The sequence below is a fragment of the Macaca nemestrina genome, chromosome 5 (assembly GCF_043159975.1).
Source record: "Macaca nemestrina isolate mMacNem1 chromosome 5, mMacNem.hap1, whole genome shotgun sequence".
Taxonomy (NCBI): Eukaryota; Metazoa; Chordata; class Mammalia; order Primates; family Cercopithecidae; genus Macaca; species Macaca nemestrina.
This window is the reverse complement of record NC_092129.1, coordinates 123,492,407-123,519,819: the sequence shown is the minus strand read 5'-3', so window position 1 is coordinate 123,519,819 and position 27,413 is coordinate 123,492,407. Positions and strand designations below refer to the sequence as shown.

Sequence of the window (27,413 nt, the reverse complement as noted above, 5' to 3'; positions counted from 1 at the left end):
CAGTAGCGCGATCTTGGCTTACTGAAACCTCTGCCTCCCAGGTTCAAGCGATTCTCCTGCCCTAGCCTCTCGAGTAGCTGGGATTACAGTGCCTGCCACTACGCCTAGATAATTTTTTGTAATTTTAGTACAGACGAAGTTTCACAATATTGGCTAGTCTGGTCTCCAACTCCTGACCTCATGATTCACCCGCCTCAGTGGCATTACAGGCGTAATCCCAAAGTGCTGGGATTACAGGCGTAAACCACCGTGCCTGGCCCCAATAGAGTTTTAGTACATATTCTTGAGGACAATGTGTAAACAAATAGAATAAAAATAATAAGTATGTTTGGTAGAAAACTAATTTTCTCTGCTAAAGAGAAAATTCTATACATCTAAAAGAGTCCTCCACATACTACAAAATTCAGAAAAGATAAATTCTCAAGTAAATTATATTAAAATTATTTAACTATAAGTTAAAAATTATATACTGTGTAAGCCCAAAGAGCAAACATTTTTTTTTTTCATTAAAGAAAACTGTTGCTTGTTCTTAGGTTTCCTTTCTGCTTTGTTAAACAAGAGAAGATAATGGAGAGGTTAGGAGGAAAAACAGCCAAACTGACTTCTCCCCAACTACCTTGTAATGCCAGAGGGCTTAGAATGAATAGCATCCACTTCATTCAATTAAAAAAAAAACATTAAAAAATCACCACAAAACTCCAGAAGGAAAATTTGCGGTCTGAAAGGACAGGTAATGCAATCATTATTTAAATAATTGATGAAAATATGGTTACACATTTTATGAAAGCAATTCCGCTTGAAAGTAAAGACATATAGCAAAAAATGAAAGTAAACAATAAAACTTGTTCTAAAATCCCAAATTATACAAGCACAAATCCAACAGTATTAATTCCAATTACTGATTATTTAAAAATAACCAAACTCTTAGATGAAAAAAAAAAAAAAAAAAAAAAATTAAAATGTTTCTCGCAAATCTCATAGTAAGGAAAGATGGAAAACAAACAAAATGCTCCATTAAATAGAATTGGATAAATAAATTGTGATATATCCTTAAAAACAAAAGGCTCTTCTTCTTCTAAAACTGTTTTATCAAAGTATTTAATGAAATGTAAAGACAGGTTACAACAGTGAGTACTATAATTGTTTCAAATCATTGTGTAATGCACTGTAATAAGTTTTTTTTCGTTTTTTGAGACGGAGTCTTGCTCTGTCTCCAGGCTGGAGTGCAGTGGCGCGATCTCGGCTCACCACAATCTCCACCTCCCGTGTTCAAGCGATTCCCCTCCCTCAGCCTCCAGAGTAGCTAGGACTACAAGCGCGCGCCACCATGCCGGGTAATTTTTTTTTTTGTATTTCAGTAGAGACGGGGTTTCACCGTGTTAGCCAGGATATTCTCGATTTCCTGACCTTGTGATCCGCACGCCTCGGCCTCCCAAAGTGCTGGGATTACAGGCATGAGCCACCATGCCCGGCCAATAAGTTTTAATAAGAAAAGTTAACCCCGTCTCTACTAAAAAAAAACCACAAAAAACAAGCCAGGCGAGGTGGCGGGCGCCTGTAGTCCAGCTACTCGGGAGACTGAGACAGGAGAATGGTGTAAACCCGGGAGGCGGAGCTTGCAGTGAGCTGAGATCCGGCCACTGCACTCCAGCCTGGGCAACAGAGCGAGACTCCGTCTCCAAAAAAAAAAAAAAAAAGGAAAAGTTAAATAATATTTTTTATAAATTGTTTTAGCCACTTATATATGCCCGAAGTATGTTTGGAGTTTAAAATGGGCTTGATCAAATTTGAATATGTAGAAAAGATTGGGGGCTAAAATCCCATATCTATCAATTTCAACTATATTGATTATTAAAAACCAAAAAAAAAAAAACCAGAAAAATATGTCTATAATATTAAGATAAAATGAGTTGCAAATCTAAGTCAAAAAAAGATAGTTATTTGTACATATTTAAATATCAAATTAAAATCAGGAAGTCATCTGAGGTGTACCATGTTTCAGTAACTGGCAAACTTCGTGTAGAATTCATAAGTGTCTTTTGATGGATAACCTGGAAAATTTTTATAATTAATGAATAAGATTTTTCTTCAAAATTTTAAAACATATTTTCCAAAAGGGGGTGAAAAAGTAATGACGACAAATAGGTGCAAGTATATATAGCTGGAGTCAGAAAACAAGCTTATGTAATCTAACTTTTTTTTTTAAGGCTATGTGCATCTTCACCTTTAATAAGTACTGCCAACATTTAAAAACCTGACAATGTCAATGACTGGTGAACATGTCACATGTGATGAGTGTGAAATGACATCTCTTCGCAGCAGGTGCTGGAGACAGTCTGGCCTTAGAGAAGCACTTAGACAGTTATAGCAAGAATGTTTTATAAATGGTGTTTGATATAGTCTAAGATTAATGGGGAATAAAAACATGTTGCTTAGAAATAATTATTCATAGATCTAAAGTCAACAAAATCTTTCTTTTCTAATGTAACGATATATAAGATTTTAGAGAAAGGGAGAACAACTTGAAATAAATCAGAAAACACTTTTATATTAAACATTCTTTTCATATACTTCAAATTTGTACTTAATGCCCTTCTCCTCTTTCACATCAGAGACAACACCTTGTGGGTATTCTGGGAGAAGTGTACCTTTGTCTAAATCATATTCTGGGGGAAAAAAAGTGTAACTTTCAAGGTCTTGCATGATCCATACCACAAATAGTTTAAAATAATCTCTTAATTCATGGATTCCTTATAAACAGAACTGACTCCCACTGTAAAAACCATGTCTAGTTTATTCACTAATTCTAGTTACGCAATACGCTTTAAGGCATCACCCAGACTTTAGGCAGGAAAAGGAGCTCTTTATGGTGGTCCCTTGGATTCTCTACTGACAACTAAATTAATTATATACTTTAAAGGTTGATTCTTCTCAGTAATCGAGAACCAGGTCTTCCTACTCAAAAACACTAGATTCTGTTTACCTTCTACTGAAGAGGGTGTGGTCATTCTTTGGAATTGAATTTATTTCTAAGCTAGGGTCAGGGCAGGTCCCCATTCCTGACAATGCCCATCTTCTGGGAAACAGTGACAATGCAGTTTAGCGGATGAACCATGACAACAGCAGTTAACACCTATGAGCTGGGTCGCTACACCAGGATGCAAGGCCAAGAATCATGTGAAATTCTAACTCTTGTTTTTATATTGCCAGTCATTACCTCCATTTCTTCCTTGGATTTGGGTTACTGTTGAGGAATAAGATTATTGCTAATATTTATAATATTTTATCAGTATTACATTTTATGATTAATAAGAAATATTTTACATCCATAAATTAGATAACTGGTTCACCTATAAATATTTTTAGCCAAATAGGAAATTTAAAAATTTACAGGATTAAGTATAGTTATAACATTTGCTGTTTTCAGTTGCATGAATGTTATATGGGGAGAAGAGTTAACCTGTAAATAAATAACTATTCAACCTTGATTTTCACCTTTGTTTACTTAAATGTATATTTTCAGTCTTCTGACAAATTTATTTTTGATAATGACTTTTTTGTTTGTTTGTTTTGATTTTGCTTTTGAGTCACGGAAAATCATTTATAAAGAGAAATACAACATGACTGTCTTTCTTCCAAAAGAAACATAACACTTGCATAGAAAAGTTTCAACTGTGAGGCAATATCTACCACAATCATTAAGGCAGATGGTTTACCTTCCTGTAATATTCAATTATCTCTTAGCTACCTATAAGTATATAATGTAAAGTGTTGAGTGCCTTATATTTATTCCATACAAGCTTAACGGTATTATAATTGCTTCACCTTTTTGATTCATATCACTTTAGTTTTGATGATGTTAGTATTCTACTGAATTAAAATTAAAAAAAAAAAACACTTTTGTTTCTACACGTATTCCTCAGATAGAACAAACAAACATCAATGGAGGCTGCTGGCTCTCTTTGGTTTCTTGGGGTTTTCTGTGTAAGTTCATGTGTATCTACCTATATAAATCAAATTAAACTATAATTCTCAATGAATCTTAGAATTCCTTCCAAGTAAGAGAGATGAGGAGGGGCTTACACCCTCCATGATACTAACTAAAAGGAACACCTCATTTATACTCAGTCTTAATTTTTTTCTGGCCTGTATTTAATCTCAATTTGCAACTAATTTATTTCTTTGATTATTTGATAAATGTCTATCCTCCCCACTGTGTTTTAAGCGCTGTCAAAGCAAAGATCACATCTCTTTTGTTCACCATTGTACCCTAACCCTTAGGGCAGGGTTTAACTGAAGAAAATTCAAAGAAGAGAGTTACAAAGAGAATATAGGCTGCAGAATTATTGGCCTAACTCTTCAGGGTCCTGTCAGGAGACAAATCAACTTTTTCCTTATCTGTATTTATATGCTCTTTGACTCAAAATGCCCAGAAAAAAAAAATGCTCAAATTGTTCTGGACTGAGTCCCTTGCCTGCTTCTTGGCAAAAAGAACACAGGGCACCTGAACTGATAGACACACAAACTGTGTACAATAAAAGAATAGTAATTCCTCACAGAAAATCCAGTGTTGTTACCAAACCATAGCAGGGATGGATACCAGGAAAGCAAAACTGAGAGATGCTCATTACAGAGAATAAACAAATGGTTCTGTATTTACAATAAGTTATTTACAATAACAACACCAGAAGAGATGCAAAAAAAAAAAAAAAAAAAAAAAAAAAGCTGTCACATTTCCTTTAATGTCAGTTTTCCCTTAGAATAACCAACAGGAAGTTAATTAATCTTTTATTAAAATGTTTGTGCCATCAGATATTTTGGAAGGATTATCTAGACTGTATACCAAGATGGCTCATATCCCTAAAGCATTTTTTAAATACTATGAAGTGTTTTTCCCTTACATTGCTACTCCATGAAGGCAGGGACCATGTCTGTTTTGTATACCTCTATGTTCCTAGTACATGCTCATAGCCTGGCACAAAATACACACTCAAATATTATTGAATGAATAAATCAATGAAGGACTACAGAGGGTTTCTAACTGTATACAGTCATGATTGATCTCTTTCCCTTATGGGAACTAAAAATAAGTTAAGACTGGAATTATTTTAAGATGTTTTTAATACAAAGTTGAAATACAAGTTAGTTACAAATACTTTACATTTGCATGTAAAAACATCTTAAAATAATTTTGGCCTTAACTTCTTTTTAGTTCTCATAAGGGAAACAAATAAAGCCAAACCCATAGTTTCAAAAGGAAAATATCTGTGTCGCGTCTGGGTTATGTTCAGCCTAAGATTCTCATGAAATGTTTTAGGAGGTAGAAAATGATGTAAGGTGATCTTGTGCCAGTTTGCCTCTGCTCTGAGGCAGAAAATAACATCTCATAGACAGGTTTGAGAGCTTAAATTCCTACAAAATAGTTCTAAAAGTATGAGGGGCTAAATCTTGACACTAATTCATCTAGTGGTATTATTTTCCTGAAATAATCCTCCCTGGCAATTTGTCATGAAAATCTATCAGATGGACAAGTTTCTTCATCTATTGAATTTTTTCCATTGACATCTCCATTAAGTGATATTATTATTTCTGTTCAAAGTGTAATGCTTTTTCGGTTGTACTGTCTACTGGGGCCTTAAATATTCATCCTGACTGTTCCTCACATTTAATTTATTTTTTGCTAACTATAGAATATGATTTCCTTGAAAGCAAATAAGCTTTCTTGTGCTTATTCCTGGTTTCATTGGTTTACTAACCTACAGTCACATCTCTAGCAAAAAATTATTTGACTTTTCTGTGTCTTTGGTCAGATAAAGGGCCATTCAAACCAGTGTTTTTGATCATATAGCAACTGGGTAATAGGAAGAGTATTATGCTGAATTAAAATCTTATTAATAACTCTGACATGTATTAAATATTTGCCCTTGGGAACACATTTTTTTCTGAATATTTGAACCATTGTTCATGGAATGAGAGTAAGAATATAAATAGTAGGTCTATTACATCAAATGGAATAGCATATAAGAATGGCTAGCACACTGACAGAATCATGACAAATATTCAAAAATGGTTATTTTCTTCCTTCACTTCCAAATAGAAAATGGCTATACTTTTTCTGACCCAGTAGACTACTAGTAACTGAAAAGAGTTCCTCGGCTATAAGGTGGATATGCATTGCCTAATAAAGACTCTAATCTACTAATTATCCATATAGAGACTAAATGAAAGCTTATGCAGACATCTAATGGAAATTTTTCTTCTAGCATCATTCAAGGCTGGACATGAATTTATCTTTGCCTACTTTATACCTGCAAATAGTTAATTATATTAGATCAGAAGCATTTATTTTCTCCTTATTTGATATATGATATTGTTGTCACTTTCTATTTGAAACTGAAATGGTAAGATTAAAGACTGCATCAAACAGCTAGATATAACTATAGTATTTAACCAGCATATAACCATGAACTAACACAGTGCCTAGAACCTATTGGATACTCAATAAATATATATTGAAGAAATAAAACATATAAATGAATAAAGTTGTACTATCTACTGGGCTCTGACATAGAATATGAATGATGAAGATTTTTCTGTGTTTATATCCATATATCTAAACATAATCTTCAAACCTTCCTTTAGGGAGGCTCTCATTGCCCTGCCCACTGCATACCAATAAATCATAGACACTTCAATCCACTTCTTTATGCCCAGAATAGTACTAAATACTTTGTTCAATAATGCCTACTGCTTAATAAAATATACAAATCATGCAAAGTAAATGTGACATTATAATATGTGCTAAACAGTGCTATTCATTTTGCCCACAGTGTTAAAGACAGAATATATGACTTTAGCATTTTAAAATATGAGATGTTAAAGCAAAACCAGAAGAAAATAAATGGGGTCATTGGATGGCTTGCAACAAGCTGATTTTGGGTGAAAAGCCCTTTGTGTTAAAGTTAATGTGATCTTGGGTAAACGAAGCTATCTGCACCTCCACTGCAGAGATAACTGCAAAAGACAGAAGGCAAGCACAATGCCACGGAACACAGAGTGTGAAACCCAAACTGGTGGATAAGAGCATTGGAAAATGAACTGTCTGGTTAAATATTATAGAACAGGAAAACTTTAAGTTACATTTGGGAACTTTCACAGGAAAGATTGGGAAAAGGCATTCCAGGAAGAAGAAGCAACATATACTGAGATAAAAAATAAAAGATAATATGTGGTATAAAAGAAATGTGAGGTATGTGATTTGAGGGCAACTGAATGATGAGCTAGACTCATGATAGGCCTGATTAGTGTGGCTAAGACATTTGAGTTGTAAACAAAGTTAAAGAGAAGACATTGAGAATGTTGAGGAAAGAATAATGTATCAAATCTATCTATACAGCTATCTCTTGGTGTTAGTGGGGGAATTGATTCCAGGACCTTTTGGGAATACCAAAAGCCAAGATACTCGAGTACCTTATATAAAATGGAACAATATTTGCATGCTCCGTATACTTTAAATAATCTCTAAATTACTTAATAACACTAATGCAATGTGAACATTATGTAAATAGTTGTTATATTGTATTATTTGTATTTTTTCTTGTATTTTTATTGTTTTTTAAAAAATATTTTTCATCTGCACTTGGTTGAATGGAAACTGCACATACTGACAAGATTAGAAATATCACTCTGAATGGAAATATAGAGAACAAATTTGTTGGTGAGTGGAGAGAGGACTGGTCAGACTTTAGGTATAAAAAAAGCATGTAGAATGTTAAAAATAATGAAGAAGTAGAGGAGAAGATCTAGTAGATGAGAAGGATTACAGTGATTTTAAAGAAGCCATTATCTGGACATGAATTGGTTGAATTGAAGAGAAAATGGAGTATCTTTTTCACATGGACTAAATGAAATGAAGGGATATCATAGCAAACCTGTTTACTTTGTTATTAGGATTTTGAATTTGAAGGAGTTCATGTAGTAAATTCAATTTATCCCATTCATTTAGAGTCAGAGAAAAAAGGCAGAAAGTCTATTGAAAATGACTGTGGTGGGTGTTGTGAAAGGGGCTTAAGAAAAAAGCAAAGTCTGGAGAGATTGTTGAAGATAAAAAAATGATATAGTTAGCTAGGTAAGACACAAAAGGATTTTCTATACACACTGAAGTTTCACATGAGGCTGAAGGCTAGATTTGCAATGGCACTGATCTACATGGCTACATAATTTTTGCCCTAGAACACATCAACTTTTTAGATATTATGTATATATATATATATATATATATATATATATATATATATATATAAAGCAATTATTGGGTTAGTCAAAGGAGTTTTTATCAGATCAGTGCAGCAAGGTACTTGCAGTAAGGTGGGGCATGAAAATGTGTTGTGAAAGTGATATGGTCAATAAGGGCATAAAGTGAATAAGGCGGATAACTAGGGAAAAATAAACAGGTTCTAGAAATCTAGATGATGTCATAGAATAGAGATGATATAGGAAAGCTAAAATAGGGGAAATGGTAATTACAGTGCAAAATATTTGAGTGTACTCTTTCAGACATAGAGAAATGTGAAGCCATAAGGAATTTTAAAGATTAATTTGTAATGAGTGGTTAAAAAGTTTCAGAGGTTCAGAAAGGGAAAAAAGATTAAAGTGAGCTGAAATGTTTTTGGAAGTATTAAAGGAGGAAGAGAAACCTGAGCTTGAAGGAAAGACAGTAGATGCATATATTGATGGAGTATATGGGATATTTTGGTATAGACATACAATGTGTAATAACTACATCAGGGTAAATGGGTATTCATCACTTCAAGCATTTATTCTTTGTGTTACAAACAACCCAATTATACTCTTTTAGTTATTTTTAAATGTAAAATTAAATTATTATTGACTGTGGTCACTCTATTGTGCTATAAAATACTAGATGTTGTTTATGCTTTAACTTTTTTTGTACTTGTTTAAGCATCCCCGCTTCTCCTTCATTCCATTATTATTCTTCCCAGCCTCTGGTAACTACTCAGCCATAGAAGGAAGAAGGAAGGAGGGAAAGGGAGGGAGGGAGGGAGGAAGGAAGGAAGGGAGGGAGGGAGGGAGAGAGGGAGGGAGGGAGGGAGAAAGGAAGGAAGGAAGGAAGGAAGGAAGGAAGGAAGGAAGGAAGGAAGGAAGGAAGGAAGGAAGGAAGGAATAAATTTGATAATCAGGAAAAGGATTTGGACTTTGTTGTTTAGGCAGTGCTAACTGTTCAGTTACAAATGTTTAAATTAATTGATAAAATGCTTAACAAAAGCTACTCAAATACATTTTCTGCCCTTTATTCAATTCCAAATAATTTCTGAAAATATACAATAGAAATATCAATGCAATGGATCATCTGAGTCACTTTCAACTGAACTCCTTTGTGCTATTTATAATGCTATTTATCAAGGTGATTAAGGACCAATTGATTGTCTATTAGTATAAATAGTACAAATTTATGGTCATTATGTCATTTCAATTGGGAGATTTTCTTAAGACATCAGTCTAATCAATTTATTTATTTGGTAAATGTGCCATTTAGGTAGTAATATGCTATAGAAATATCACATTATAGTTTCAGTATCTAATATAACTGTTGTTTTAAAGTTAAATATTTTTAATTCTCTTATTAAATGTGTTATACTGCTTTTTTCCATATTTTATCAAGACTACATCTAACTAAATTTGTTTGTGTAAATTATATTTAAAGAGTTAAATATTACAAAAACATAATTTCTCCTGGTAAAACTTGTGGCAGAAAGATAGTGGATTATATGTTCCCTATCTTATTTTTGTAAAAAGTCTCCATATATTTTATAATGTTTAAATCACCGAATAACTAAAAAATAAAAATGTCAAATCCTTAAAAATAAAAGACAGATTCCAAACTAGAATAAAGATTCAAGTTATAAAAGATATATAATTCAATAAAACAAATCAATATTTTCTCTAATCAAGTGTAAATATGTAATCAGCAGTAGGCAGTCAAAAATTAATTACTATATGACTCTGGATAGGACCACACAATAAAGAGCGACAATGAATTTATCCTCATATCTTAATAAATACTTCTGAATTCTTATTATTTGCAAAGAATAAAGACATCTTCTCCATCCTCAATTAGTTTACACACTTATTGACAAATTTAGTCAGTTTGATTTGTAACTAAAATCTAAGACAGAAAGCCATATATAATACGAGAAGCACACAAGTAATTTCTTTGAGCACTGACTTCATTATTTTTTACTGGAAGGAAGTAGGGCACACTGAAAAAGGGAAAATCTGAATTTTCCCAAGAAGGATTTCAAAACATCCTCATTTTTCTGAAAATTTAATTTTAAGTAAATACAAACATGTAGTCTTAAATTGCTTTTGCTTGATGATACAGTTTGGCTGTGTCCTCACCCAAATCTCATCTTGAATTGTAACTCCCATAATTCCCACATGTCCCAGGAAGGACCCAGAGGGAGGTAATTGAATCATGAGGGAGGGTCTTTCTCATGTTGTTCTTATGATGATAGTGAATAAGTCCCATGAGATCTGATGGTTTTATAAAAGGTAGTTCTCATACACAAACTGTCTTGCCTGACACCATGTAAGACATGACTTTGCTCCTCTGTTCCCCTTATGACATGATTGTGAGGCCTCTCCAGCAATGTGAAACTGTGAATCCATTAAACCTCATTTTCCTTATAAATTACCCTGTCTCATGTATATCTTTATTAGAAGTGTGATAGCAGACTAATACATTTAAGAAAGGAAACATTGACAATCCACTGTGAAATGACTTTTAAAATAGTTTTGGTAATTAAGGGAAGGTGTAAGGGGTTAATAAAAACATTTCTTAACATATCTGTATAATTTAAGCTCAATTCTAGGCATGTACAATGGAAAGAACTAGTATTTTGGATGGGGTAAGGTTTGATAGTGAAGATAAGAATAACACCAAATGTCTACCTCAGTTAATCATACATCCCTGGTGCCAGAAAAAAAACAATTTGTAATCTGAACATTTTCCTGTTAATGAATTGCAGCAGTGTTGATGGATTTTTTTTTTTTTGGATTTAAGATTAACTTCATACTAATCCCAGATCTTCTAGGAGTGTTGGCAATAGGGTGGTAGGATTTGGTCACAGAAAGGTTAGAGCAAAAAATTTCATGGAAGACAGTAAGGAAGCAGCAGATCTGGGTTTTGTGAAACATGAAGCTCATACCATTTCCAACATCCTACGTAAGCAAAAGAACATAGACTAGGCACAACATTGAATATTTATTTAGAAGGAGAAAATATTTCAAATTTTTGAAATTCCAAATTTTAAAAATCTGACAAATATAAAAATTATCATAAAATATAAAAAACAACACATTTTTATTTAACTGCTGCATCTATTCCCAAAATATTTTAATTTTTTAATATTTTGCAGCTGCAGCCTTTGATAGCTCTTTCATAGCAATAAATTGAAAGAATAAAAAATATTTTTTCTTTAGCATAATCAAATTTGTTTCTTATTGGTAGTTGAGAAAGTTACTTTTAGCTTTATAGCTCATTTTTGGTAATATCAGGTAAATATTTAGAATTGTTATAATTTACTTCCATATATGAGCTTTTATATTTAGACCTTCTGAAGATCAGCTTGGAGTTGTAAGCATTTCAAACCCTATTTTTCCTTCACTACCTACTTACTTGTGTTTGAACAGGTAGGATTTGTTCATATTTCTTTCACCTGCTGGGCAGGAGTTCCTGTGTCAGAATATTGAGGTTATGGAACATTGTAACCATTCTTAGACCAAGACAGCCAGCATCAATTTAATTAAAGATAGAAGTGAGCACAAATTGCAAAACTGTAACGGTTAAACTGTAACTGAATGTATCTAAACTCAGCATCCCTATTGTTGGATCACAAAATTGCCTATACCTAAGCCAATACCACCCATGAAAACTGTAGATTGGCACTATTTTAACCAATGAGTTACTTTTGCAGTGTTAACAAATACACACGACTTGTTTGAACACATTAATAGGATATCTACCAAGAAAGAATTTTTGAAAATTAGGGGCTATAAACCATGAAATTTATCAGTTTCATGGTAAATAGGCTTCTAAATAGAGGTCCTAATTTATGGTTTGTTATCTATGATCAGAGTTTTCTGGGGTTAAAATCTTTCTTCATGTTTCCCACTTCTTTCCATCAGATAAGGACCAAGCACTTTAACTCTCATATGTCATTCAGAGCAGTGCTTATCCCTTCTCTTTCCCCAGCAAGGATGCCAACTTGGAAATCAGGGTTTAGTATATTTTGGACAATTTACTGCCAAGATCTATTCAGATAAATGGAGATTTGCTTCTTGTTGGGAAAACTATGTTACAATACTTACAGAAGAAAATAGTTTCCTAACACAAAGAATCAAAATATTCTTATGGCTAGGTATCATTGACTAGATAAAGTTATATCTCATTTTCATTGTGTGTATCAAATAAAATTACATTCAATGTCACTTTTAATTCTCCTGTTTTCGAGACACTCTTTAGGAAATTCTCTTGACAGAGCATGAAATGTTCTCCTTTAACCTTCTGTTTCAGAAACATATATAACACTGACAGGAGGCAAAAATTACAGAAAGCTAAATTGGAAAGTTAAAATTAGAGATACTAAATCTTAAGAAAAAAATCCATAAGTAGCATTTTGCTTAACCCCCTAAACTAAATTATAATCCCAATAAGAAGTTGCAACTCCCTTGAAAATCTAGTCATAAGTATGCACTTGGTCTTATGTTGCTTGTAGACATGGGTTTTGTAAGATGAATTGTAGAATCACAAACCTACGAGAATTGCACTGTAATTGGTCATGTTTCACTGACCTTCCCAGACATTTTCCAATCACACACTGTCTAAAATACTTGATCGATTATTTAAAAATTTCAAAAAGCCCAGAGTGGGTGATCTCTTGCAATCATAATTGTTGAATGTGTCCCCCATTATTCTGAGGATGGATTCCAATTCCTGTAAATACATTTGATGCCCTTCTCTTGAAAGGGGCACAGGTCATAATCAAGTAGGCCTTTAGGAAAGGAAAAAAAATTGTCAATTCCATAGTAGGATATTAGATAAGTTTTTCAATATAATGTTAAATTTTAAATTAATGCCAGTAGGACTAAGTTTTCAAACTAATGTTTTACATGAATAATACATAGACTTTCAGTAATTTTTTATTTGTTTTTCATGGGAAAATAATCGAGGATGCCGAAGGCAATATAAGCTAATCTTTGATTTAATTGATAAAAAGTATCAGTGGTCCAAACTATATATTCTTGATATATACTAGAGACTTCACAGTGTTTAACACACTGCTGTTGCTAAAATTGAGTGAGTGTGATTTCATTTAATATACCCATTCAGTATTAAAATGTATCTAATAGTACCTTAAATCATACTCCTTTCAATTATACTCAAATTATTTTCAAGTACCCAATAAACTGAGTGAAGTGCCTCCTTCTATCAAAAAAAAAGTAAGTGTTCTTCTCCAAGTTTTATATACATTATATATAATACATACATATAATATATACAATATATACATATAATATATATAATATATAACGTATAATATGCTATATGATATATATCATATAAACTACAACATATAATATATTATATATTATTATATGTTTTGTATAATATCAAATATATATTATATATAACATATAATAACATAATATATTATGTAACATATTATATATTATATATTATAAATATATAATTTATATAATATAGTATATAATTATATGAATATATTATAAATATATAATATAGAAATATATTACATAATCATATGAATATATTATAAATATATTATAAATAAATATATTTATATATTATATATAATGTATAATATATGTTATATGTAATATATAACATGTTATATAATATATAATTATTATATATAAAATTATTATATATAAATATAAATATATAATTATATATATTAGATATATTATTATATATAATATATAAATATATATGTAATTAAATATGTTGTATATATAAATCATATATTTATACATATGTGATTTTATTCTATCAGATAAAAAATAATTTAAAACATTGAGTTCTTTTAGCTTACTATGTTTTAAAAAAGGAAGATTTTTTTATTAACTTTACCAAAATTAAATTATTACCTTGATGGTAAGGCTTTCTTCAACATAAACTCAAGTCACACTTTAGTTCATCTTCTGCCTTCAGGCACATTTCGTAGCTAGCTCATCCTTAGATATTATAATTAAAATTGATACTGAGCAAAGGCCATGCCAATGTACAGGAAGTAAGGCCTTTTAGGGACTGTTTAGCAGACTGGTGGGGATGCTGAGGGACAGAAATTAAAACTGGAGGAATAAGTACTACAGAGTCCAAATGGTAAAAAATTTAAATGATCATATGTAAAGCTAATTGGCAATCTCAACCTGGATGCACAGTTTTGAAAATATCTAAAGGAGTCAGATGTTGTAGTTAACATAAAGCCATAGGCTGTGATAATCTTCAATATCAAGAATGTTTGAGTAATCATGTTTGTAAGTAAGGCTGATTTGTCTCTATTTGCTTGCTCCAAATCCATTCTGTCCCATTTCTGGGTCCATTGTACAACAGAAAGAACCAACAAAAGATTCAAATGTGGAAGGAGGAGAAAGAGTTTGTAGTTTCCTTGCTACACTCCACTTCTTCCCTGCACCTGAATTATTTTGGCTGATAAGAAGAAACCAGTAGAGGTTGAGTGGTTAAAAACTCACAACAAAGCAGGAAACGAATTAATAAGAGTAGGATCCACAGATACAGCCCATTGTGGGGTACCATTCTCATGGCTTTTACCTCCCTACAAACTCAATTAAAACAATTTCTTCTGTTGCCCCTTTAATTCCTGTAATAATGCTTACTAATATTCCCATACCCTGGATGCTTCACTAAAACTGGTTGTTTCTTAAACTTCCCCATACTTTTATTAAAGTAGTCTCAGTTAACATCAGAATGTGCCATCTATTCCCTGCCAGAACTCTGATGGACACTGAGCTATCTTCCTGGTTTGAAGAGCCTAGATACACTCAGGAGTGAATGAGCAGGGACAGGCTTCTGAAATAGAGGAGTGGGGAATAAAGTAGATATGCTTTCTGCCAAAACAGTCACCTAACTGGAGAAAATTATGAAACAAACAATAAAAAAAAACCATTTAAATGTCTGGACATTGTTCTAAAGATATACAGCTTATTGAGAATCATTCCCTCAAGAAAATTGACTAAATCTTGGTAAGAACTGAAAGTCTCCAGAGTTTGAGCAGTAAAACCACTCCATTGGTAATGCAGCAGGCTGACACTACGCCTGATTACCCTGCCTCGGATTGTTTGTAGGGAAAAAGTCTCCCCATTAGAAGGGGCAAATCAAGAAGTTTAGAAGCTGCTACCCCCTCCAGCACCCACTTGTGGAGCAGGAGTGTCACTCTAAAAAAAAGTGGGCCATTTTCTCTGCTCCCAGATTCTACGTAATGATGCAGAAGTTCTGTCAGAGGAAAAAGCAAGCCATAAGGCCTAAGAGTTCTTCAGCACGTCTGAGGGGACTCATGTTATTTAGAATAGAGGGTGAAGAATTCAACATCTAAGAGTATTGTTGCAAACGACAGAGATTTTGGTAGAAAATAATAAAGAGGGCACTCATAATACTATGATACTTATAGAAATAAGGAAAATGGCAGAGCAATAAAAACTTTGACAAAAATAAATAAATGAAACAGGTAAACAGTCAAAAAGAACTCTCCTGAAATCATAATCAACTCTGGGGATTGGGAAGCCTTTGCACAAGCACTAATTTGCACCTAATCTGGAACATTCTGAATAGACTCAATTACATTCTCCAAGCCACATGCAGATGCATCAGTAAAAGGCAGAAACCTCATTGATACAAAGAAGGTGTTTGAGCACAACCGCTAACCAAACATTGGCTGATTGAGAAGCGAGAAGCTACCCTGAACCAGGAACAACTCCCAGGACACAAGCCTTAAAAACAAAGTTGCACTCATCTCTAGCAGTCTGGAAGATTGTGTGGGTGTCCAAGGCTGTGCCTTTTTAGGAGAGATGAGAGAGGAAAAATTTAAATTAGTAGTACCTGGCAGAATGTGTGGGAAAAAATGTAAACTTACTGAACTGTGAAAGCCACTTTCAAGCCACTTACACATCCAAAGGTAAAGGGTAAACACCTAACTGGCTAAGAGAGCTTAAACACAACCTTTAACAAAGAATTCACTCATTCTGATGCAGAGGAGACCCCAACATATCCAGGCTAACTGAGAGAAACAATAACAAAAATGTTCTAAGCAGGAATATCAGATGCTATACACAAAGGAAATCAGCTTCACAGTTTATTCAAATCACTTACAAAATAAAAACATGACCAAGCAAACAACAATACTACCTCAGAGGCTTGGGCAAATTAATATTCAGAGTTGCTATGCTGTATTATCTAAAACTACCGGTTTTAAATAATAAGAATCATAAGGAAACAGGAAAGTGTGACACATATGCAGGGGAAAAAATTTGATAATAGAAATTTTGTTTGAAGTAACCCAGGTGTCGAATATAGTAGATAAAGACTTAAAAACAATCCTTGTGGCTATATTCAAGGAACTAACTAAACAGAACTATACAATTAAAGTGAGGTTTGAGGATAGTGTCTCATCAAATAGAAGAAAAAAAATCAAATAAAGAAAGTATAAAAACAATAAAATGAAAATTATGGGCCATGCACCGTAGCTCACGCCTGTAATCTCAGCAATTTGGGAGGCTAAAGCAGGCAGATCACCTGAGGTCAGGAGTTCAAGACCAGCCTGGTCAACATGGTGAAACCCTGTCTCTACAAAAATACAAAAATTAGTCCAGCATTATGGCAGGTGCCTGTAATCCCAGCCACCAAGGATGCTGAGGTGGGAGAATTGCTTGAACCTGGGAGGTGGAGGTTGCGGTGAGCCGAGATCACACCACTGCATCCCAGTCTGGGCGACAGAAAATGAGACTCCATCTCAAAAACTTATGGAGTTGATAAATAAGAAAACAAAAATAAAAATTAACTAGATTGACTGAAAGTACAATTGAACTGGCCGAAGGAAGAATCTGTAAAGTAGAAGATAGTTCAATAGAGATTATACAATCTGTAGAACAGACAAAAAGGGAAATTAAGTAAAGAAAACAGAGATTCATGGAAATATGTGAAACAATTAAGTGTACCAACATATGTAAAATGGGATTACTAGAAAAAAGGAGAAAGGAGCCAAAAAAAAATTTAAAAATTAGTTCCTGAAATCTTCCTGAATTTGATAAAAAGCATTAATCTACACATCTAAGAGGCTCAATAAGCTCCAAGTAGGATAAACATAAAAAATCCACATTAAAAAGGCATATTAAAATGAAAATGCTGTTAGCCAAAAACAGAGAAAAATTTTGAAAACAACAGGAGAAAAAAATGACTCACCACATACAAGGGTACTACAATAAGTTGAACATCTGACTTTATATTAGAAACAATGGAGACTAGAATGCAGTGGGATGACTTTTTCAAAGTATAGGAAGTAAAAATAATCCACAAAAAATCATATATATAGCAAAACTTTATCTTAAAAATAAAGGAAAAGGAAAGAATTTCCTAGAAAAGCCACATCCAAGAGAATCTGTTGATACCAAAATCAGAAAGATGTCACAAGAAATAAAAACTGTAAACAGATACTTCTTAGGAATTTAGATGAAAAAATCCTCAACCAAATATTAGCAAACTAAATTTAGGAACATCTTAAAAGATTAAATGCCATAACCAAGTGGGATTTGTCCCAGGAATGCAGAGTTGGTTTTGCATCTGAAACATCAATTGGTATAATATGCCATATTAAAGAATAAAGGAAAAAATTCACATGATCATCTTAATGGATGCAGAAAACAGATTTGCCAAAATCAATTACCCCTTTCTTGATAAAATCACACACAATCTGAACAACGACATTTATGAAAAATCAGTTAACGTCATTCTTAACGGCAAGGTTGTCTGCTCTCACCATACCACGCAACATTTTACCGGAGGTTCTAGCCAGGGCTATTTGGCCTCGTCCCCCACCCTCCAAAAAAACTCCAGATTGTAAAGAAAGAACTAAAACAATTTTTATATGCAGGTGACATGATCTTGTATATAGAAAAGTCTAAGGTATTCATTAAAAAACTGTTAGTCCTAATAAATGAGTCAGTCAATTTGGCAGGATAAAAGACCGATATACAAAATCAATTGTACTTATATGCACTAGAAATCAACATTATGAAAATAAATTTAAAAATTTTTGTAACAATATTATAAAAAGAATTAAATACTTATCAACAAATTTAACAAAATAAATGTAAAACTTTCCCACTGAAAGTTATAAGCATCATTGTTGAAATAAAGAAGATTTAAAAATATAGAAAGATATTTCAAGCTCCTGGGTCAAAAAATTGTGAAGATGGCAATATTCCCCAAACTAATTTACAAATTTAATACAATTTCTATGAACATGTTAGCTCCATTATTTCTTCAGAAATTGACAAGCAGTTTCTAAAACGTATGTGGAAATTCAAGGGTTCCAGAATATACAAAACAACTTTGATTACAAAAAGACAAACAACAAAGTTGGAGTACTAACACTTCCTCACTTTAAAATTTAATCAATAGAGTGTGGGACTAGCATATGGTTAGACCTATATAGATCAATGGAATTAAATTGAGAACCCAGATCTTTGTGGCCAATTGACTTTTGAAAAGGATGTCAAGACAATTTAATGGGGTCAGGCGGGGAACAAAGGACAAATGGTACTTAGAAACTAGATATCTACATGCAATAAATGAAGTGGAATCCATACCTCACATCATACACAAAGTAACTCAAAATGAATCATAGACCAAAATATAAGTGCTAGAAATGTAAAAGTCTTAGAATAAAACCTGAGAGTAAATATTACCGACCAACAGTAGGCAATGGTATCTTAGATATAACATTAAAAGCACAAGTGACAAAAATAGTTACATTAGATTTCATAAAAATTAAAATACTTTTGTGCAGTAAATGATAAATCAGGAAAATAAAGAAATAACCCCTAAAATGGGAGAAAACATTTGCAACTCATGTATCTGATAAAAGATTATATCTAGAATACGTTACAAAAACACTGTCACATCTCAGTAATAAAAATACACATAATCCCATTAAAATGAACAAAGAATTTGAATAGACATTTCTCCAACAATATATACAAATAGTAATCACATAAAAGGATGCTCAATCTCTTAAGTCATTTGAGTAATTCAAATCAAAACCATGATGAAATACCACTTCATACACATTCAGACGACTAAAGTAAAAAGATAGGCAATAAAACATCTTGGTGAGGTTGCAAAGGAACTGTAAATCTCATTCGTTGTTAATGGTAATGTAAAACTGGGCAGCCACTTTGGAGAACAGTTTGATAGTTCCTCAAATTTTAAAAACAACTTTATCATATCATCCAGTAGCTCTACTCCTAGGTCTTTATCCAAGAGAAATAAAAACATATGTATATACAAAGATGTGTACATGAATATTTATGGCAGCATCATCCATAAACAAAATGTGGAAATAGTCCAAATGACCATCATTTCATGAGTGGATAAATGATCATATACAAAGAAATATTATTTGGCAAGAAAAAGGACTAATGTTCTAATACATGCTAAAACATGGATAAAGCTTGAAAATATTATTTTAAGGGAACCATATTGATGACAGAAAATACTTTCAAGAAGTTAGGTTGGAAAAGGTTAAGTGGCATAAAAGGGTGGCAGCTGAAAAGGAGTCTTTTCGGCTGAATACAGAGGCAGTAAGACTGGATTATCATAGAGAATTTTAAAACAATAATACAGTTGACCAAGTCTGTCTGTTTTTATTATAACCATGCATAGGCAATTCGATGACAAAATATTATTCTCGGTCAGAGAAGACCACTCATCTCTACCATTTTCTCCCAACACCACTGAGTAAAATAAAAAGGAGGGCAAGAAGTTAAAGGAGGATTTGTGATTTGTTTTGTTTGTTGTTATAAGAAAGGAAATACTTGTATATGTTTAAATACTGATATGACCAAGACGGCGATAACATTTCCTTTAACTTGGCTAAGCCTTAAACAAACTTTTATTTAATTTATTTATTTATTTGCTTACTTGCTTCCTTGCCTTTACACCCCTGACCTTGCTTGCTCTCATCCTGGCAGTTAGAGAACCCAAATATCCTAACCACAGAAGTCTCTCCCTTCCCTTTTCTTACAGCATTTACTTTAGAAACATTGTATTTGCAAATTCTTTCTCTGCCCCTTTGCGATGTGAATATTTTTAAAATCCTCTTGTTAGCTTTATGACCCCAGATTGTCTTTCTCAAGAACATGGGAACAATTCCTTTGAAATGCGATCATTAAGGAAAATAGAGTCTCTATCTCCCAGTCTCCTTGGGAAGATAGAAACCTAACTTTGATGGGCCTTGCTTCAAGTTGTAAAACTACCTCCTGTTTGAAGACATCAGAAAATTGACTTCTTTTTGAAGGCCAGTTAGCAAACACAGATGGCCTATGATCCCCCCACTCAAGCTGCTAGGAACTCTTAAGGCTTCATTTCAGTGGAGTTAATACTGTGTTCTAGTCCCTCTTGTCCATTGCTATACGCTGCAATGAAGTTTTCCTTACTTATTTAACTTCATTGGTACAGATTTTACTTTGACAGGAAGGAATGAGTAACAGTCGTAGATACAGGAGAGTGAAATGATAATCAATAGAACAGAGTTTCTAAAAAAGACAGGATAAAAGATACGTAGAGAGATTTACATTAGCCTAGGGGACAGCCATCCTGTGGTTTGTAATCTACTGGATATTCTTACAAATGACACCAGACTGGAGTATTTTGGCTTTCTGTTTGGGAGTAGGTAAAAACACTCTTATTTTTTGACAGGAAACTGACTACTTTGACACCTTTATCTTAGATATCTAACTTAACCACAGCACAGATCGGCATTTGTTAATTTCATACTCACAATTTTTAGTGTTATTCTAATTATCTTCAAAGTTTGTTTAAAGAAGACAATATTTTAGGGGAAACACCAATTTTTTTTCTATTCTTAGCATTCAGTTTAATAATTATTGTATATTTCACGGCACATTTTAAATAGTGTGTATTTCATTGCAGAGAATCCCTAATTTTAGTTGAAACATCATAAACTGAAGTACTAACACCACTGCATCTCAAACCAGCAAAGAAAATCATTAATTGAATTCAGATTTAATGTTAGGTTCTTTATACTTTAATAAAAAAGACTTACTTATTTACGCATTTTCACTCAATAAAAGGAGAAATTTTCTAAGAATTAAATTTTCCAGCAGTGGAATTATTTGCTTTTCAGTGGAATAAAATGTCTACTGGATATTCTTGGAAACATATGAATTTAAGCAAAATGGCTTACAGTAGGTGCCCAAATAATGCCATTTCTTTCAACATCATTTCATTATAACATAGATGAGAAAAAAAAATGGTTTGTTATATGTTGTTTCACTTAAAGCTGCAGTTTCCAAGAACCCATGGGTGATGTTAAGTGAGGACTTACTTTAATTAAGAGACCATTACATTGGTTCTGTACTTTCTAAGTGTGTGAATTGAACACATTACTTAAATGTACTGGGCTTCAGTTTGTTCACAATTAATTTACTGGAATGTTTTAAAGTTCAAATAAACTAACATATAACTTGTTTTAAGAATTACAAATGAATATATGAGCCATTAGTGTTTTATCAATAGTCATCATTATACATTTCTTATTTGCAAATAGACTAATTTATATAAAGTTATGCAACACCCAATCATGATATCTAGCTTTCAAAAGATGCACTATTCTTATTTCTAACTGTAATTGATGTCAAATGCTTAGTATGGAGAAGTGCTGTCAAGTACTCATCCCCAAATTCTTTTTCTGGCGTTTCCTGAAAGTCAGACTTTCAAAGTTGCTGGGTTCTCTCATTAATTGGCATTTCTACCATCCTAAGTGTTCCCTTCAGGGTTGATTCATGTTGATCCAGGTACAAGAGGTGGTGGTAAGGTTTGAGGAGCAAGTTTCACATTTCTAATAGTGAAAATGCTCCCAAAAGGCAGTAAGAGCTTATAAAAACAATGATAGGTTCATGCACTCCAATAATTATACCAGGTTTTTACTTTGAAAGAAACCACAATGTCCAATTATTTGAATTTGCCAGCCATGTCTTTGAATCGGGAGTAGACAATTCTGAGAGGAGAACGTAAATGATGATTTAACTCTATTAGTGTTAAAAGCACCTCGTTCTTAAATTACTTCTACTGAAACTGTATATCCTCTCCACAAAACATGCTAGGACATTCACTTGAAAACAAAAACTGAAAGATTTTAAACTCATGAAAAGCCAGGTGTTTAGTTTTATACAGAAAAAAAGTGTTTCAAGAGAGAATCTAGTATAATAAAGGGTGAGGAAAATAACTTGCTGAAGGACAGCGTCCAAGGAGCTATTTTGTCCTTCAAGAAAGAGGATGGTAAACATACAAATTAATTACACTTTGGCGATCCATTGGCATTAAATAACGTATTTTAAATCTGCTTGCAACGACATTTAAAGCCTCCAAATGAGGACCAATTGTCTCAGCTTTTCTCCTTCTCTTCTTAGCTCTAGATTTGTCTGGAGTTTGTGTGCTTGGATGGTTCAGGTATTAATTAGAACTATAAAATGAGGTTTGACTACTAACTGTGTTAAGGTGAATTCAGCCACATATCTGTTATCATTTATTGGTTTTGTATAGCTAAGAGCTTTTATAGATACTGTATTCTTTCTGGCAAATTAGTCACCAGGTGTGACCATGCACATACCTCAATAATAACATTGCCCTCAAATTCCTCTCATGTATTTCAGAAGTGTTGTTAGGAGGGGTGTAGTGACAGGTGGTAAAAGTGAATGTTAACCTTGGAAGATAAGAAATTCTGAAGTAGTTTTCCAAAGAAAGGAATAAGAATCTAAATGTTGACGGACTTTATGAAAAAAAGTTAAATAAATATTAGAGTACTAGATTTGAGTTACCAGATCTTGCATTTGATATCAGTTATCACATGTTTTGACTTTATTTTTTGTATAGATGGCTTATATACCTAAATATGCTTTAATTATTGTAAGTAATATATAATTATATATACAGCTGATATCATTTCATAATTTGTAACAAACATTCTTTTGTTACTACCAATCATTAATTCTTATTTATTAAAAAAATCCTCAAAATTAGAGAGTGCTGAAGTTCAGAAACATTAATATTGATATCAAATAAAAATTTTTATATTCCAATGATGTAACTATTTTAATCCTTTTTCTGCTGTGTTATGAATCTATTCTGCTAGATAATTTTATGACCTATTGGCAAAAATATAGTCTAGGCTTACTTTCTTCTGTATTTAAATGCAGGGTTTAATCATTTTATGAGTAGACAATCACTTCTAAAACTTTTCATTGAGCTAATTTAAGACATTACTTTTTATTTAAATTGTGTAATTTTATACAAAACAGTCCCTGTCTTCTGTTTACTAGGGAGGAAAACTAGTAAGGAATACAAGATAGAATTCAAACTGAGATATGGAAAAAAGAAAAAATTCAAACATTCTTAAATGAAGGCGCACATTTCAATCCAATTCACTAAATGGCCTCATGAGCTTTGAAAGAGTCATCTTATATTAGTTAAGAGAGTGAAGGAGCACTATGGGAAGACTCTCGAATATGCAAATTAACCAGTATTAATTAGCTCCAGCAGCCATATATTTTAAGTGTTAGAAGTTAGCTAAGGCAGTAAGATCAAATCAGGTCTCAGTAATTTACATTTTTATAGTTCTTCCTAAAGCAATCTAGGATTGACTGTTATTGCCAAGAGAGGGCATCAACTAGTATGTAAAATGCACTGTACTCTAGGCAGTGCATTTAAATATGATCCCTTGTCGATTCTCAAGATTTCTGCTTAAACTGGTAATATTTTAATAAGATATACTCTTCTATGTTGTCAAACTATGGTAAATAGGATCTCTGAAATCAAGTGGCATTTAGGAGATGACAATAGTAATTCCTGTTCTTTGGAATTTGTTCACTTTTTCTGTTTTCATTTTCATCCTTGCTGTCCTCCTAAGGCACAAACCATAATCTCCTTAAAAGCATTTTGTTCAGCCTCAGCATTAAAGCAAACAGTCAGGACTGAAACAGGCTAAAATGTGTCCTTTTATTTCTTTTTTAGCCATGTTGCTCAAAAGTTCATAGCAAGTCACACTCAGTCATCTCTGATGTAATTTTATCCTATACATAGAATGTTTAAAATCACTGCAAATGGTATTTTACTGAGGAAGGTGAGAAATTCTGCCTGGCTCAGTCCAGCTGCATGATTGTAGACTGCTCATTTTCCCCTAGAGAATCCTGCCCATTGTACAGGGAAAATTATCAGCAATTGCCTATCTTAAAAAGAGTGTTAAGAGGTTGCACTGCTCTGTTCTAGATAGGCAGTTTCCAGGAAGGTGAGTTCCTGGTGGAGATTTCAAAGAGTGGAGGTTCTTAAGCTGTGTATTGAGAAAGCTTATTTCATTTCACATATTTTCACCATACATTATAAAGTGGACTTCTTACTTCCAAGGCCCCTAAAGTACAGCATCATTTCCCCCACATTCAGTCTAATTTACTACTGATGGGATAAGGATAAGCAACTAGATTTTGTAGCAGAGGACTGCAAAGGATAAATGTCAGTTGTCAAAAAGGTAATGGGGTCACCAGAACCACAATTTAAAAGTGATACGGAAGAAGAATTAGCAATGAGCCATGACTTCAAGGCATTCTTTATGCAGATTGGAGATTATTCTATCCCAAGTAATTTATTTTCAACAAGCACGTCTGAATCCATAAGACAGAGACCTTTGCTCCTCCTTCATGGCACATCAGAGTTTTCAACATTGTATTATTATTATTTTCCAAGAAAGAAGTGTTTTTAATGGTCCAGATTACCATTTCATCTGGGTCTGTCCTAGTGAATACTGCTATCCTCCAACTTACAAAGGTAGGAAAGACTCTTGTAAAACTTCTAAGGGGTATCACAAAATTGACAGAGAACAGAATACAAATGAGGAAATCCATTATGACGGTGAAATGCAAGGAGTGAAAACTTTGCTTCTGTTGTCTGTTTTGGTAATCAGGAGTAGAAGGCATCATTACCTAAATACAATACGACTAAAATTAGTCATTTATTGGCTACTCTAAAGCCAGTTGCAGTAGTCTATTCCCAGTTATTAACTCTAAATTTAAATAAGCTAACGGTTTTTGCTTAATCATAATCACCTTCTGGACATTTCACTGTTAAAGGTAAATTAATAATCCAATAATGTCTCTTAAGAATTATTTTTGTTCAAGTGTTATATCTGAACATCAGCGAGTTACTAAATTATGAAAGAAGCATTGACTATGATTTAGGACTTGTGACTCTGAGCACCAGTCTCGTGATTCAGTTATACCATTAAGTCCTAAATATGCATTACTTTTTGGAGCAAATATCTGCATGTTGTACTCCAAAAAGCAGAAGCTTTTGTATAGAACAATCACCTTTATGTAAGCGAAGAATGTCTTAAGAATTTTAATTATTAACTTGCATTTAACATAGTTTGCCTGTCAATAGACAGAACTTTTATAAAGCAGGTGGAAATTTTCTAAAATAAAATAAAGAGGAAGATAATCCATCTGTCAGAATCCAGTTACTTCATTCGTTAAAAAAAAAAAAAAAAAAAAAATGAGTCAATTCCTAAATATTTTCCCTTTGCTAATATAAGACTCTAAGACAGGTGTGTCTTTAAAAAACCAAGACTCTTTTAAATTTGAGTAATAAACACTACCACCACTAGTGTGGTGCCTATCATATTCCTACAGAAGTGACTAAACTCAAGGATATAAAAGTAAACTCCTGGTCAAAATTTTCCAGAACTCATCATTATTATTAATGGTGGGTAGCAAATAAATATTGAATTTTTATTTTTTTATTCAGTGTTAACATTACATGTCATGAGTTCCACTATTGATTTTAAAAATTAATCTAACTGAAGACTCAACTGAAACTAAAGACAATTCTTAAAAATAGATAAGAACAGAGTTAACATCGTGGCATAAAAATAGTCTAAAAATAAAAACAAAAAGTTCAGGAAAGAAAAAATGGACAAAAATAATCATAGGAAAATGGCAGTTAATTCCATACAACATTATTGTTTTGATCTTTTGGGACAGTGAACAGTTCTATAATATTTAGTGTTGTAAAGTCTGTCACAAGCAATACCTCATATTCCATAAATTATTAATCAATTATTGTTTGAAGTCAATTTTCAATATCCATCAAAACCTTTGATCCCATAATTAACCTGTACTCAAAGATATATGAACAATCAGATTAATTACATCCAAGTCTGTAATAGTAAAAATTGTGTATAAATCAAATTTCCCTCAATAAGGAATAACATAAATATGGTATCTATACAAGGGAATACTGAGCAATAATTTTAAAGACAGGTATACAGACAAGAAATGTCCTAAATATTAGAATATGTATGACACAAATGTATTATTAAGAAAAAAACTTTACAACTATAGTAATTTTTAAGTACAGGTAAATATGTTAATATAAAACAATATAAATAAACATATACATGTATTCATAATTGAAAGTCTATAATAAAAACAAACATGTTAACAATGTTTATATATGAAAAAGAAAGTAAAGTAGATGCAGGGCTACAGTGAAGGCTGACTTGGTTTTATATTTTCTATACAGTTTGGCATTTTCAACAAATATGTACTTAGTTACAATTTGTGTAATCCAAAACACATTAAAAGTTAAAAAATAAACACCATTTTTTAGGTTATAAATTATTTTTTGCTTTGTTCCCATGTACTCTTGTTTAGCCTGTTACTTTGGCTAATATATAATCATACATATAAATAAATTTAAGCTAATGAACCTATTAACATTAATGCTATGCAATATTACTACTGTAGATTTCATGCCATTATCTTAAATTTATGAATTACTTATAGCTTTAAATATACTTTATATATTGATAGGAAAGTATCTTTTTGAAAACATGGCTACTTAGAAGACAGTATTATTTTTAACTCTTTAAATGTCTTGATTTTATTTCATAGGTTCTCAGAGAAAATAAATACACTAACTTCAAGAAAATCACTTTTCTGTATCAGAACAACTTAACCTTTCCGTTCAATCACCCTGCAGTTGTGTGTTTATGTGTATGTTAAGAGGG

General features: G+C 32.6%; 1 long non-coding RNA gene and 1 pseudogene across 2 annotated transcripts in view; one reads left to right on the top strand and one right to left on the bottom strand.

Annotated features, from left to right (window-relative positions):
* The window catches only part of LOC105479521 (uncharacterized), a 162,214-nt gene that overhangs the window by 102,143 nt on the left and 32,658 nt on the right, over nucleotides 1–27,413 (top strand). The window lies entirely within an intron of this gene.
* Nucleotides 2,551–3,115, bottom strand: LOC105479520 (dihydrofolate reductase pseudogene; annotated as a pseudogene).